The sequence below is a fragment of the Martes martes genome (genome assembly GCF_963455335.1).
Source record: "Martes martes genome assembly, chromosome: 10".
NCBI lineage: Eukaryota > Metazoa > Chordata > Mammalia > Carnivora > Mustelidae > Martes > Martes martes.
The window spans coordinates 17,808,414-17,819,921 of record NC_137898.1 but is presented as its reverse complement, the minus strand read 5'-3'; positions in this window follow the sequence as shown (position 1 = coordinate 17,819,921).

Genomic DNA, 11,508 nt, shown 5'->3' with positions numbered 1-11,508 from the left:
GCCTGTTGGCTTATGATTGACTTCCAAACCCTGGCTCTAAAACCTTTCAGATAGCTGTCACTGTTTTTGAGACAAATTTCATCAATATCAATAATTTTATAGTGTATTTGCCCATTCCATGATTATGTATATGTATAGGAACATAATATTCTCTAGAAAGTCAACTGTAGAGCAGATAGGAAAGTGTCATCCTTACTGTTTCTGTACCAGCAGTGTTCTTTGAGCTAGGATTCCTTTCTGTCAAATGAATGCACAAACACACAGAGCTCCAGATGGAGTGTTTCCTCTTAGAAGGCCAAGGAACTCTCTTTATAACAGCTGTTTGAGCCACATTCACTCTACTGCCCTGGATGTTTTGTCTGGCTCAGCATGACTATTACATACTCCCTCTTCCAACATCTTTGGATACAGATTTGGAAGTGTCACAAAGTTCCCTGAAAACTCTTCAGTATTTCACAAATGAATTTTCTGTGTGATTGGTTTTTCAACACATAAAGAATAATGTTCTGGAATAGATTTATAATCATAGCCAAACTTTACAAATGGAATTAAACAGGTCATAAAGACTCCTTAAATTTCCTCTTGTTGAGAAAGAAATGTTAACTAAGATAATAAAAAATTTCCTTTGACTTTATGTTTAATCAATTAAGAGGAACATGAAGTTTTCAGTCCTAATTGGTGGAAAAATTGAATATATACAAGAATATATTCCTTTTTTGAATGATCTTTAGGACTTTTTATTCCTTCTCCTCCTCTTTTTCTCCTTTCTCCCACCCCTGCCAAAAACATAACTACATATTTTTTTCTCAAACTTTCTGGACACAGAAGTCAGTATCATGACCTTCCAGCTTCAATAAAGGTGAAGAAAGGTGTCTTTTGTTTTCCAGAAAGCTCTGTGTCTTTAGTTATTTCTTCTCTATTCATGGCTGCTATAGGTGGCAACTATGTGATTTGTCATCCTTAATCGATTTAATCCACAAATTCTAACTTCAGTGTGGCACATGGGAATCATGAAAAAGGGAAACAATCTCAAATAATCCCATATAGAAGCCTACCAAAGCAGTCTACTTCTACATACATGTTAACCACAATGTTATAAAAGTGACCTTAGTAGTTCTCAACAGTATTGTGTGTGGCAGCATTACAGATCACGTTTTCTATGGATATTTTATATGGTCCTGTTCAAATTCATTTGCAGAGGAAAAGATTACCTTCACTTCATAGCATCTAGCTGTAAAAACTATTTGGTCAAGACAGTTTGAGTATAATAAGTTAAATCTGCTTAAAATTTTTGGACAAAGATTTAGTTATTACTGACCTGGATCTAGTTGATTGTGGGTTCCACTGTTTCTCGATTGATCCCAGTGATTGTTTCTTCCCCTGAATGCATAGCCCCACAGCTGCACACACAGTATGAAGTAACAAGTGGGAAACTGGAATTCTCTCTCTAGACAACTCTCCCAGTCTTCTTGGTCATTTTAGTTTATTTTGGTTCCCATTACTAGGCTGAACTTACTCAGAAAATGAGCTATTTTGGTTAGGAAACTTCAGTAGTTTTCTGATTTAATTTCTACTCACTTTCTTGGCCTTCTGTGAAAGTGTAAGCACATCTTCAAAATACAGATACTTTTCCGATCTCAGAACTATCCTCAGTCTCAATTAAAAACCATGGGAACAAGGAAAAATTCTTCAGAAAATGCTGGTATAGGGGACTACAAAATGAAAAGTGCATCAGATCCACTTGATTATACATTGTTTTTCAAATCCTTTCTGCCAAATTTATGTTTCCTAACAAGTGCATGAGAAATATTGAGAAAGTTCTTGTTATGCCTGATTTAAGCCCTCCTTTTAACCCATTAAGCTTGAGTGTAATGTCTCCCATATAAATCTCAAGCTTGTTGGTACACTCTTTGCTGCTGTCCTTTACTTAAATATCCTGTAATTATTTCTTCTTGATTCTAGAAAAATATTTAAATAGACTTTGACAGAGTGCCTGCATTTTGGTAATGCGTTGACCTCTCAAGTCCTCAGAGAATTAGTAATTGGCCCTGTTGGAATCTTTGCTAGAAGCCTCAGCCACTGTCTTTCACTCACTCCCCCTTGGCACCCACAAACATCATTAGAGGCCAGTTTTAGAAATGCAGTTGAGCTTTGGTGAAACATGTGTCTGTGGCTATAGTTTAGGATGAAATTTTGGTAAGAAAAGTAAAAAAGCTCCCTGATAGGGTTTGTTGCTCCTTTGGATGTTATTGAGCTTGGCACAGGATAGGGGGTGGTTTTAGGCATAGGTCAGAGTTCAGAGAACGGATTTCTCTCTGAAAATGTGTCTGTTCTTACTACTATGGTTGTCCTGAGAATGGAAATGCCAGTTTTCAAGGTCATGTGCCATTTTATTCTGGGAGACTGACATTTTTCTTAGTGGCTGACAAAGGAGACTCAGATGTCAGAATTCTCAGCTACTAAAGATTGGGTAATTTATGAGCTATAGATCCATCAACTTCCTTTGGCATGTATATTTAGATGAACAATCCTCATGATGTGTTCATGGGAGTATAGTTTTTCTCTCTGCCACATACACAAGGGATTGGGGAAATTTACAAGAACAGTTGTAAATTGTAAAGAACAGTGCTTCCACATAGTAGGTGTTGAGAAAATCCCACTGAGCCAAACATTATAAAAAAGACATTTAGAGGAGGATGATAGAAACATTATAGAAAGGAGGCTCCACTACAAGCTTATTTTCCCCAGCTTCTGATATATTGAAGGGCTGGCTGAAATCCTGCACAAGATCACCTTGAAAAAATCGACATTTACCTTTAAAACCAAACTGAACACTCCAGAAATCTAGAACCAGAAAGGGAAGCTGTGCCTTGAGCTCTCTTCCTGTACAGTTAACAGTTTTGTTCACTCACAGTTTGTCCCTCCCCACACCCATTTTTAAAAAAGATTTTGTTTATTTATTTATTTAGAGATCATGAGCAGTGGGAGAGGCAGAGAGAGAGGGAGAGAGAAAGTCTGAAACAGAATTGATGGTGAGTTTGAAGCCTGACATGGGGCTGGTTCTCATGACCCTGAGATCATGACCTGTGCTGAAATCAAGAGTCTGATGCTTAAATGACTGAGGCACCCAGGTGCCCCATCTCTTTCTTTTTTCAACCTTGGTAAAATACACTTAATATAAAATTTGTCATTTTAACTATTTTCAACAGTACAATTCAGTGACATTAAGTATGTTTACATTGTTGTACAAACATCAACACCAACCATCTCTAAAACTTTTCATCTTCCCATTCTAAAAATCCATATCTCTAAAACAATCACTGTTCATTTCTTCCTTCCCCAGTTTCTGGAAAACACTGTTTGCTTTCTGGTTCTCTGAGTTGGACTATTCTAAATATTTCCTATAAGAAGCAGTGTTTCTTCTTCTGTAATAGGCTTATTTTACTTAGATTAATGCTCTTAAGTTTCATACATGTTGTCACAAACGCAGGATTTCCTTCTGTTTTAAAACTGAAAAGTACTCCATGTCTATATATACTACATTTCTTTTTTTTTAATGTCTTTTTTAAAATTTCTTTTCAGCGTAAGAGTATTCATTGTTTTTGCACCACACCCAGTGCTCCATGCAATACGTGCCTTCCTTAATACCCACCACCTGGCTCCCCCAACCTTCCAGCCCCCGCCCCTTCAAAACCCTCAGGTTGTTTTTCAGAGTCCATAGTCTGTCATGGTTCACCTCCCCTTCCAATTTCCCTCAATTCCCTTCTCTCCATCACCCCATGTCCTCCATGTTATTTGTTATGCTCCACAAATAAGTGAAACCATATGATAATTGACTCTCTCTGCTTGACTTATTTCACTCAGCATAATATACATTTCTTGTTTGAAAGATACACATCTCTTGATGTATCTTGAAAGATACACAATCTTGATGAGATTGTTTCTCCATTGTAGCTATTGTGAATAATGCTGAAATGAGCATCAGAGTGCATAGAATTCTTTGTGATCCTGATTTCAATATTTTTGGATAAATACTCAGATGTGGGATTGTTGAATCATATGGTATTTTATTTTCAATTATTTGAGGAACCTCCATCCTGTTTTCCATAGTGACTGTACGAATTTACATTTGTACATCAGTGAGCAAGGAAGGGTTCCTTTTATCCACATCTTTACTAATACTTGTTATGTCTTGGGAGCCCCTGGGTGGCTCAGTGGGTTAAGGCCTCTGCCTTTGGCTCAGATCATGATTCCAGGATTCTGGGATCGAGCCCCACATTGGGCTTTCTGCTTGGCAGGGAGACTGCTTCCTCCTTTCTCTCTGCCTGCGTCTCTGCCTGCTTGTGATCTCTGTCAAATAATTAAAAAAATCTGAAAAAAAATACTTGTTATGTCTTGTCTTTTTGATTCTGGCCATTTTAACAGATGTGAAATGATATATCATTGTGTTCATTTCTATTTCCTTGATGATTAATAATGTTGAACATCTTTTCATTTACTTGTTGGCTATTTGTATATTTTCTTTGTAGGAATGTCTATTCGAGTCTTTCGCCTGTTTTTAAATTGGGCTATCTTTGCTATTGAGTTGTATGAGTTCTTTGTTTATTTTGGATACTAACCCCGTATTAAACACATGGTCTGCAAATATTCTTTTCTCATTCTATGGGTTGTCTTTTCATTCTGTTAATTGTTCCTTTGTTGTACAGAAGATTTTTAGTCTGATGTAGTTCCATTTGTCTATTTTTGCTTTCATTGTCTGTTCTTTTTGTGTCATATCCAAGAAATTATAGCCCATTCCAATGTGATGAAGATTTTTCTAGTATGTTTTCTTCCAAGAGTTTTACAGTTTCCGGCCTTCCGTTTTAAGTCCACTTTGAGTTGTTTTTTTTTTGTGAGGATATTAGATGAAGGTTCTGTTTCATTCTTTTGCATGTGGACGTACAGTTTTCCCAGCACCATTCACACCATTTATTATTTTTGTGTATTTTTTGCACCCTTGTCAAAGATCATTTGACTACTTGTATATTCATGGGATTGTTTGTGGATTCTCAATTCTGTTGTATTGGTCTCTAAGTCTCATTATGCCAGTATCATACTATTTTAATTATAATAACTTTGTAGTATAGTTTGAAATCAGGAGCATGATGCATCCAGTTTTGTTCTTTCTTCTTGCTCTATTTGGGATTGATTGTGATTCCATATGAATTTTAGGATTTTTTTTTCTAATTCTGTGAAAAATTCTATCAGGATTATGATGGGGATTGCACTGACTCTATATCACGTTGGGTAGTATGGACTTTTAATGATACTGAGTCTTAAAATCCATGAACACAGGATGTCTTTCCATTTACTTGATTTTTTTTTGTTTTTAATTTCTTTCATAAAAGTTTTATAGATTTCAGTTTACAAATCTTTAGTAATGTTTTTAGTTTATTTCTAAGTATTTTATTCTTTTGATTCTATTGTAAGTGGAATTGTTTTCTTAGTTTCCTTTTTGGATAATTCATTCTGAGTTTAGAGAAACACAACTGATTTTAGTATGTTGATTTCATATCCTGTAATTTTACTGAGTTTGTTGATTAGTTGTAATAGTTTTTGAGTATGCCTGTGTGTGTGTCTCTGTGTATAGAATGTTTAGGGTTTCCTATATATAAGGTCAATTCATCTGAGTAGAAAGATGTTTACTTCTTCCTTGGCAATTTGGATGCCTTATTTCTTTTTCTTGCTCAATTGCTCTGGCTAGGACTTTCAATACCATGTTGAATAAAAATAATGAGAGAGGATCTTTTTTTGATTCCTGTGTTAGAGGAAAATCTTTTTGTTATTCACTTGTTGAAGAAAGAAGTTGTTTGTTTGTTGAGTATGATATTTCCTGTAGGGTTGTCATATCTTGTCTTTATTATGTTGAGATAATTTCTTCTTATTCTTGGTTTGTTGAGAGTTCTATAATGAAAGGGGATTAATTTTGTCAGGTGCTTTTTCCATATGTAGTAGCATGATCATATGATTTTTATCCTTCATTCTGTTAATGTGGTGTATGCTGTTGATTGATTCTTGCATGTTGAATCATCTTGCATTCCAGGGTTAAATCCCACTTGGTTAGAGCATATGATCCCTTTAATTAGCTGTTGAATTCAGTTTGCTGGTACTTTCTTTAATATTTTTGCATTTATGTAAATCAGGGGTATTGGCCTGCAGGTTTCTTTTATGTTGGTATCTTTGGCTTTGGTAAGACAGTAATTCTGGCCTTATAAGATAAGAACTGTTTTTTCCTTTTCAAATTTTTAGAAGTGTTTGAGAAGGATTGGCATTTATTGTTCTTTAAATATTGTTTGTAGATTTCACCAGTGAAGCTATTTATTCTGGGCTTTTCTTTCTTGGGAGGTTTCTGATTATGGATTTAATTTCCTTGCTCATTTTGGTCTGTTCAGATTATCTATTTCTTCATGCTTCAGATTTGGTTGATTGTATGTTGTTAGGAATTTATGTATTTAATCCAGGTTATCCAATTTATGAATGTTTAATTATTTGTAGTAATCTCTTATAATCCTTTTATTTCTGTGGCATTAATTTTAATGTTTTCCCTTTCATTTCTGATTGTACTCATTTGATTTTTTTTTTTTATTTTTTAGAGAGAGAGGACAGGAATGTTGGCAGGAAGGAGCAAATGAAGAGGGAGAGAGGGAGAGAATCTTTAGCAGGCTCCATGCCCAGTGTGAAGCCAGATGTGGGGTTTAATCTCATTACCCTGAGATCATGACCTGAGCTGAACTTGAGTCAGATGCTTATTAAATGAGCAACCCAGTTGCCTCTACTTGAATTTTTTCTCAGTGTAGCTAGTTTATCAATTTTGCTTTACTTAAAAAAGAAAATTCAGTTTAATTGATTTTTTCTACTGTTTTTCTAGTCTCCATTTATTCCTGATATAATCTTAATTATTCTTTCCTTTGCTAACTTGGGCTTAGTTGTTCTTTTTCTCATTTCTCGAGAGATAATGTTAGGTTATTTATTTGAGATCTTCTTTTTAAACGAGGTGTTCATTGTTATAAATTTCCCTCTTAGTGTTACTTTTGTGGCATGCCACAGGTTTTGGTGTATAGTTTTACATTTTTGTTGTTTTTGAAATATTTCTATGTCCTCCTTTGATTGCTTCTCTGACCCATAGGTTGTACAATCATGTGTTGTTTAATTTCCATGTATTTGTGAATTTTCCACTTTTCCTTCTGCTATTGATTTCTAGTTTCACTTCACTGTGGTCAGAAAAGATACTTTGTATGATTTTATCTTCTTAAGTTTTTCAAGACTTTTTTTTGTGACCTAACATATTATCTATCCTGCCAAATGTTCCACATGCACTTGGGAAAAATGTATATTCAACTGTTATTGGATGAAATGTTTTATATATATATCTTGCCAATCCTTTCTGGCTTGCCAGCTCTCTGTGGACAGGTCTGATGTTATTCTGATATTCCTCCCTCTGTGTGTAAGGAATCTCTTTCCCCTACCTAGATGGTTTCCTTGTCTCTGAGATTTTCAAGTTTTATTATTACATGCCAGGGAGTGGTTCTGTTCTCCTTGATCTTGGGAGGGGTCCTTTCTGCCTCTAGGACATGAATACCTTTTTCATTACCCAGACTGGGGAGCTTCTCAGCTATGATTTGCTCAAATATATCTTCTAGTCCTCTCTCTCTCTTTCTCTTTCTAACCCCTCAGGGATGCCAGTAACTCTGACATTGGAATGTTTCATGGTGTCATTTATTTCTCAAATTCTGTTTTCATGGATTTTAAGGTTTTTGTTCAAGGCCTCCTCCTGTTCCTTCCTTTTTATAATTTTGTCTTCTAGTTCACTAATTCATTCTTCTGCTTCATTTACCCTAGCTGTTAGAGAATCTAGCTTACACTGCATCTCATTTATAGCATTTTAAAGCTTGGCCTGATTAGCTCTCATTTCTGCCCTTAGAGAATCTATATTGCCATTAGTGGTTTTCTCCAGTCTACCTATTGTTTCCATAGCTGTTACTCTGAAGTCTATTTCTGACATCTTGCTTATTTACATATCCATTAGGTCTGTGGGAGAGACCATTGTCTCTGGGTCTTTTCTTTGTTGGGAGTGCTCCTCCTAGTCATTCTGTTGAGTTGTGGTTGAGGGGATGTATAGCCAAAAATGTCAACCATAGTCCAAGCAAGGTGAACCCTTGGAAAGTTTGGAGCAATCAGAAGTCACCACCAAAAGAACCTCAGCCAAAATGAAACCCAAGAATAAGATTTATAAAGTACAAAACGAAAACCAGCAAAAAGGTCCCCCCAAAACTTCCCCCGCCAAAAGAGAGTGAGTGAAGTTGTATCTAAGGAATACACAGACCATGAGGCAACACCAGGAGCTTAATATACTATTTTATCCTGGTGTTGGCATTTTACAGTTTTATGGGGACCTCGGGGTTGTTGTCCTCTTATTCTTCCAGCTTGTCTTCTTGTGGAGGGGGCTGCCATGTTGTTTTCCAGTCAGTCCTGCTTGGGCGGAGTTGCCCTGCCCTCTAACAAGGGGCTGGGCTCCATGGAAACTGTTTTTTTTTTTTTTTTTGGCTTTTGTTCTCTGGTGGTTTTTTTGTGCCTTTTTGGAGGGTCAGAGCAAAGGAAAATGTCCACACCCAGACCCCTGCCCCAGAGGAGAGAAGTCACAGCTGCTCCTCTCTGAATTCTCCAGAACACAGTCTCCCCCTACATAAGTGCTGCTGAAAATTGCAGCCTTCCATAGGTGGTGCAGGCCTCCAGTGATCCTTTTGTTTTGCCTCTCATGCCACCAAAACCATGACTGATCATGTCAGGGTGGGCCCAAGCCCTGGTGGTGGCAATGACTGGCCCCAGGTCTAAGGGCATAGGCCCAAGCCAGTTCCTCCTGGGCAGTGGCAGTGGACGGTGGGCAGCAGGTGGAGGGAAGCCCCTTCTCTGGGTCTGTGGGCTTGGGTCCATGCCTACAGCTGCCCAGTCCCAACACTTGCCCCTTAAGAACCTATATTCTGTTTGAGTGCTGTTACCTGTCCCTTTCCCTCCCACCACTGCCATTTCCAATGGCTAGCTTCTGGTGTTCTCTTCCCCTTCTGTTTATTGTTCAACATCTGTCCATGCAATCACAACTTCGTCCTTTGTATCTTTCAACTGATGATCCTCTGCCCCTGTAGAAATCCAGACATAAAATCTTACATCTCAGGCTGATTTTGTGGGTGTTCACAGTGGCTTGGTAGATATCTACCTAAATTCAGGGGACCAGTTGAAATGGAGTTCCCCACTCTTCCACCACCTTCAAAAGTGGAGTAGTGAAGTCTCTTACTATTGTGTTGTTTTCTGTTTCTACCCTTATGTTTGTTAATATTTGCTTGATATATTTAGGTATTCTGATGTTGGATGCCTAAATATTTATAATTGTTATATATTCCTGGTAAACTGACCATTTTATTATTATATAAAGTTCTTATTTGTAACAGTTTTTGTTTTAAAGTCTATTTTGTCTGACATAAGTGTAGTCTCTGCTATAGTTTGGTTGCCATTCACATGGAATATCTTTTTTTTGTCACTTACCTTTGAGACAGTGTGTCCTCTTAAAGCTTAAGTGAATCTCTTGCAGATAGTGTAGAGTGGTATTAAAAAAAAAAACAACAACTATGTAATCACTCTATGTCTTTTGACTGGGGAGTTTAACCCATTTACATATAAAGTAATTATTTATAGGGAAGGACTTAGTCTTGCCGTTTTGTTTTCTGTTTCTCACTGTTTTCCTGTCTTACTGCCTTCCTTTGTATTTCGTTGATTTTTTGGTATTGATAAGCTTTCACGATTTTCTTTCTTTTGCAGAACTTTTGTTCTGGGTTGAATCTGGATCTTTTCTTTGAGTTCTTTCTCTTACACTGGCACTGGTCTGTATCTCAAATTACTTTCCATTGCATTGCTGGCAATTGGTCTGAAGGGGTGTTTTAGAATGTGTAGACTTTGTCTCACTTACTCAATTATCATTAACTCTATCTTTTGTATCAGATAATTTTGTTCCTATTAGCTAAGGCAGAAATCCATATAATAACTGATAGTAGAGATGAATTGGTGATAATATGTCTTTGATAGTAAAAATGTTCCAATAGTTCTCTCTCAGGAATCATGTGTGAGATTGCTCTATGGCTGTACCTAGAGGAGTTTTATACCCCATTTTGGCTTTGGGAAGATAAAGTAATTTATTCTAAGAAGAGCCCAGATTACAGTGTAAATGGTGCCCTTGGAATTGTACAACAAGGTAATCTTAATTTGGGATGAGTCCTCATTCTTCAATGAGTCTCTCATTCTTCAAAACTCATTCATTTCTGGTTGATCTTCATTTCTCACTATAATAAAGCTACTCTGTCTACATAGTTGGGATTGAAACTATGAATTTTCAGCAAAAGATTTAGCCATTATTCCTTTCATTTATGTATTTTAATTGTTGTAATTCTTACATAATCTATACCCAGAACTTTACAGAGAAATTTTCCACTGAATACATAAACTCAGACATTTTCTATAGGTTGTGACAATAATATGCTGATTTGCAGTTCCCTTTGAACAATAACTTAAAAATACAGAGAGATTTCTTTTTTTTTTAAGATTTTATTTATTTATTTGACAGACAGAGATCACAAGTAGGCAGAGAGGCAGGCAGAGAGAGAGGAGGAAGCAGGCTCCCCACGGATCACAGAGCCCATGTGGGGCTGGATCCCAGGACCCTGGGATCATGACCTGAGCTGAAGGCAGAGGCTTTAACCCATTGAGCCACTCAGGCACCCCTACAGAGAGATTTCTAATTGGAAGAGACTTTGATCATCATTTAATCAAACACTGATGTGAAAGAGGAAACATTAAAGATTACAACAAGCACAGGGAGCATAACATAGTTAAACTCACATATTTTGAGTTCAAGACCATAGTTTTTTCTGTTAGTCCCACTTGTTCTTAAAAGATGAATAAAGTTTTTTTTTTTCTTCTTCTCTAGTCACAGGAATTGTTACCCAAGATTACTCTGTGGCCCCAGAGCTTCTTCATGGCATTTTTCACCCCTGAGTTTCTGAGTGTAGATTAAAGGACTTAACATGGGTATTAATATAGTATAAAACACTGCCACTGCTTTGTTAATGGGGAAAGTGACCATGGGCCAAAGATATATGAATATACAGGATACAAAGTATAGGACAACTACAGTAATATGGGAAGCACAGGTGGACAGAACCTTATGCTCTCCTTTATTACTGTGAACTCTTAGGGAGTAAAGGATGAGGACATAGGAAGTGATAAGAATAGAAAAAGAACAGACACATCAGCCCACTGTTGGTGACAACAAAAAGTTCAGAGATGTGAGTGTCAGTGCAAGAGAGTTTAAGAGAGGGAAAAGGTCACAGTTGAAGTGGCCAGTGACATTGGGGCCACAGAAGGGCAACCAGACCTTAAAAAGAATTGAATCAGTGAAGAAATCCCCCAGCCCTGGCCATGGCC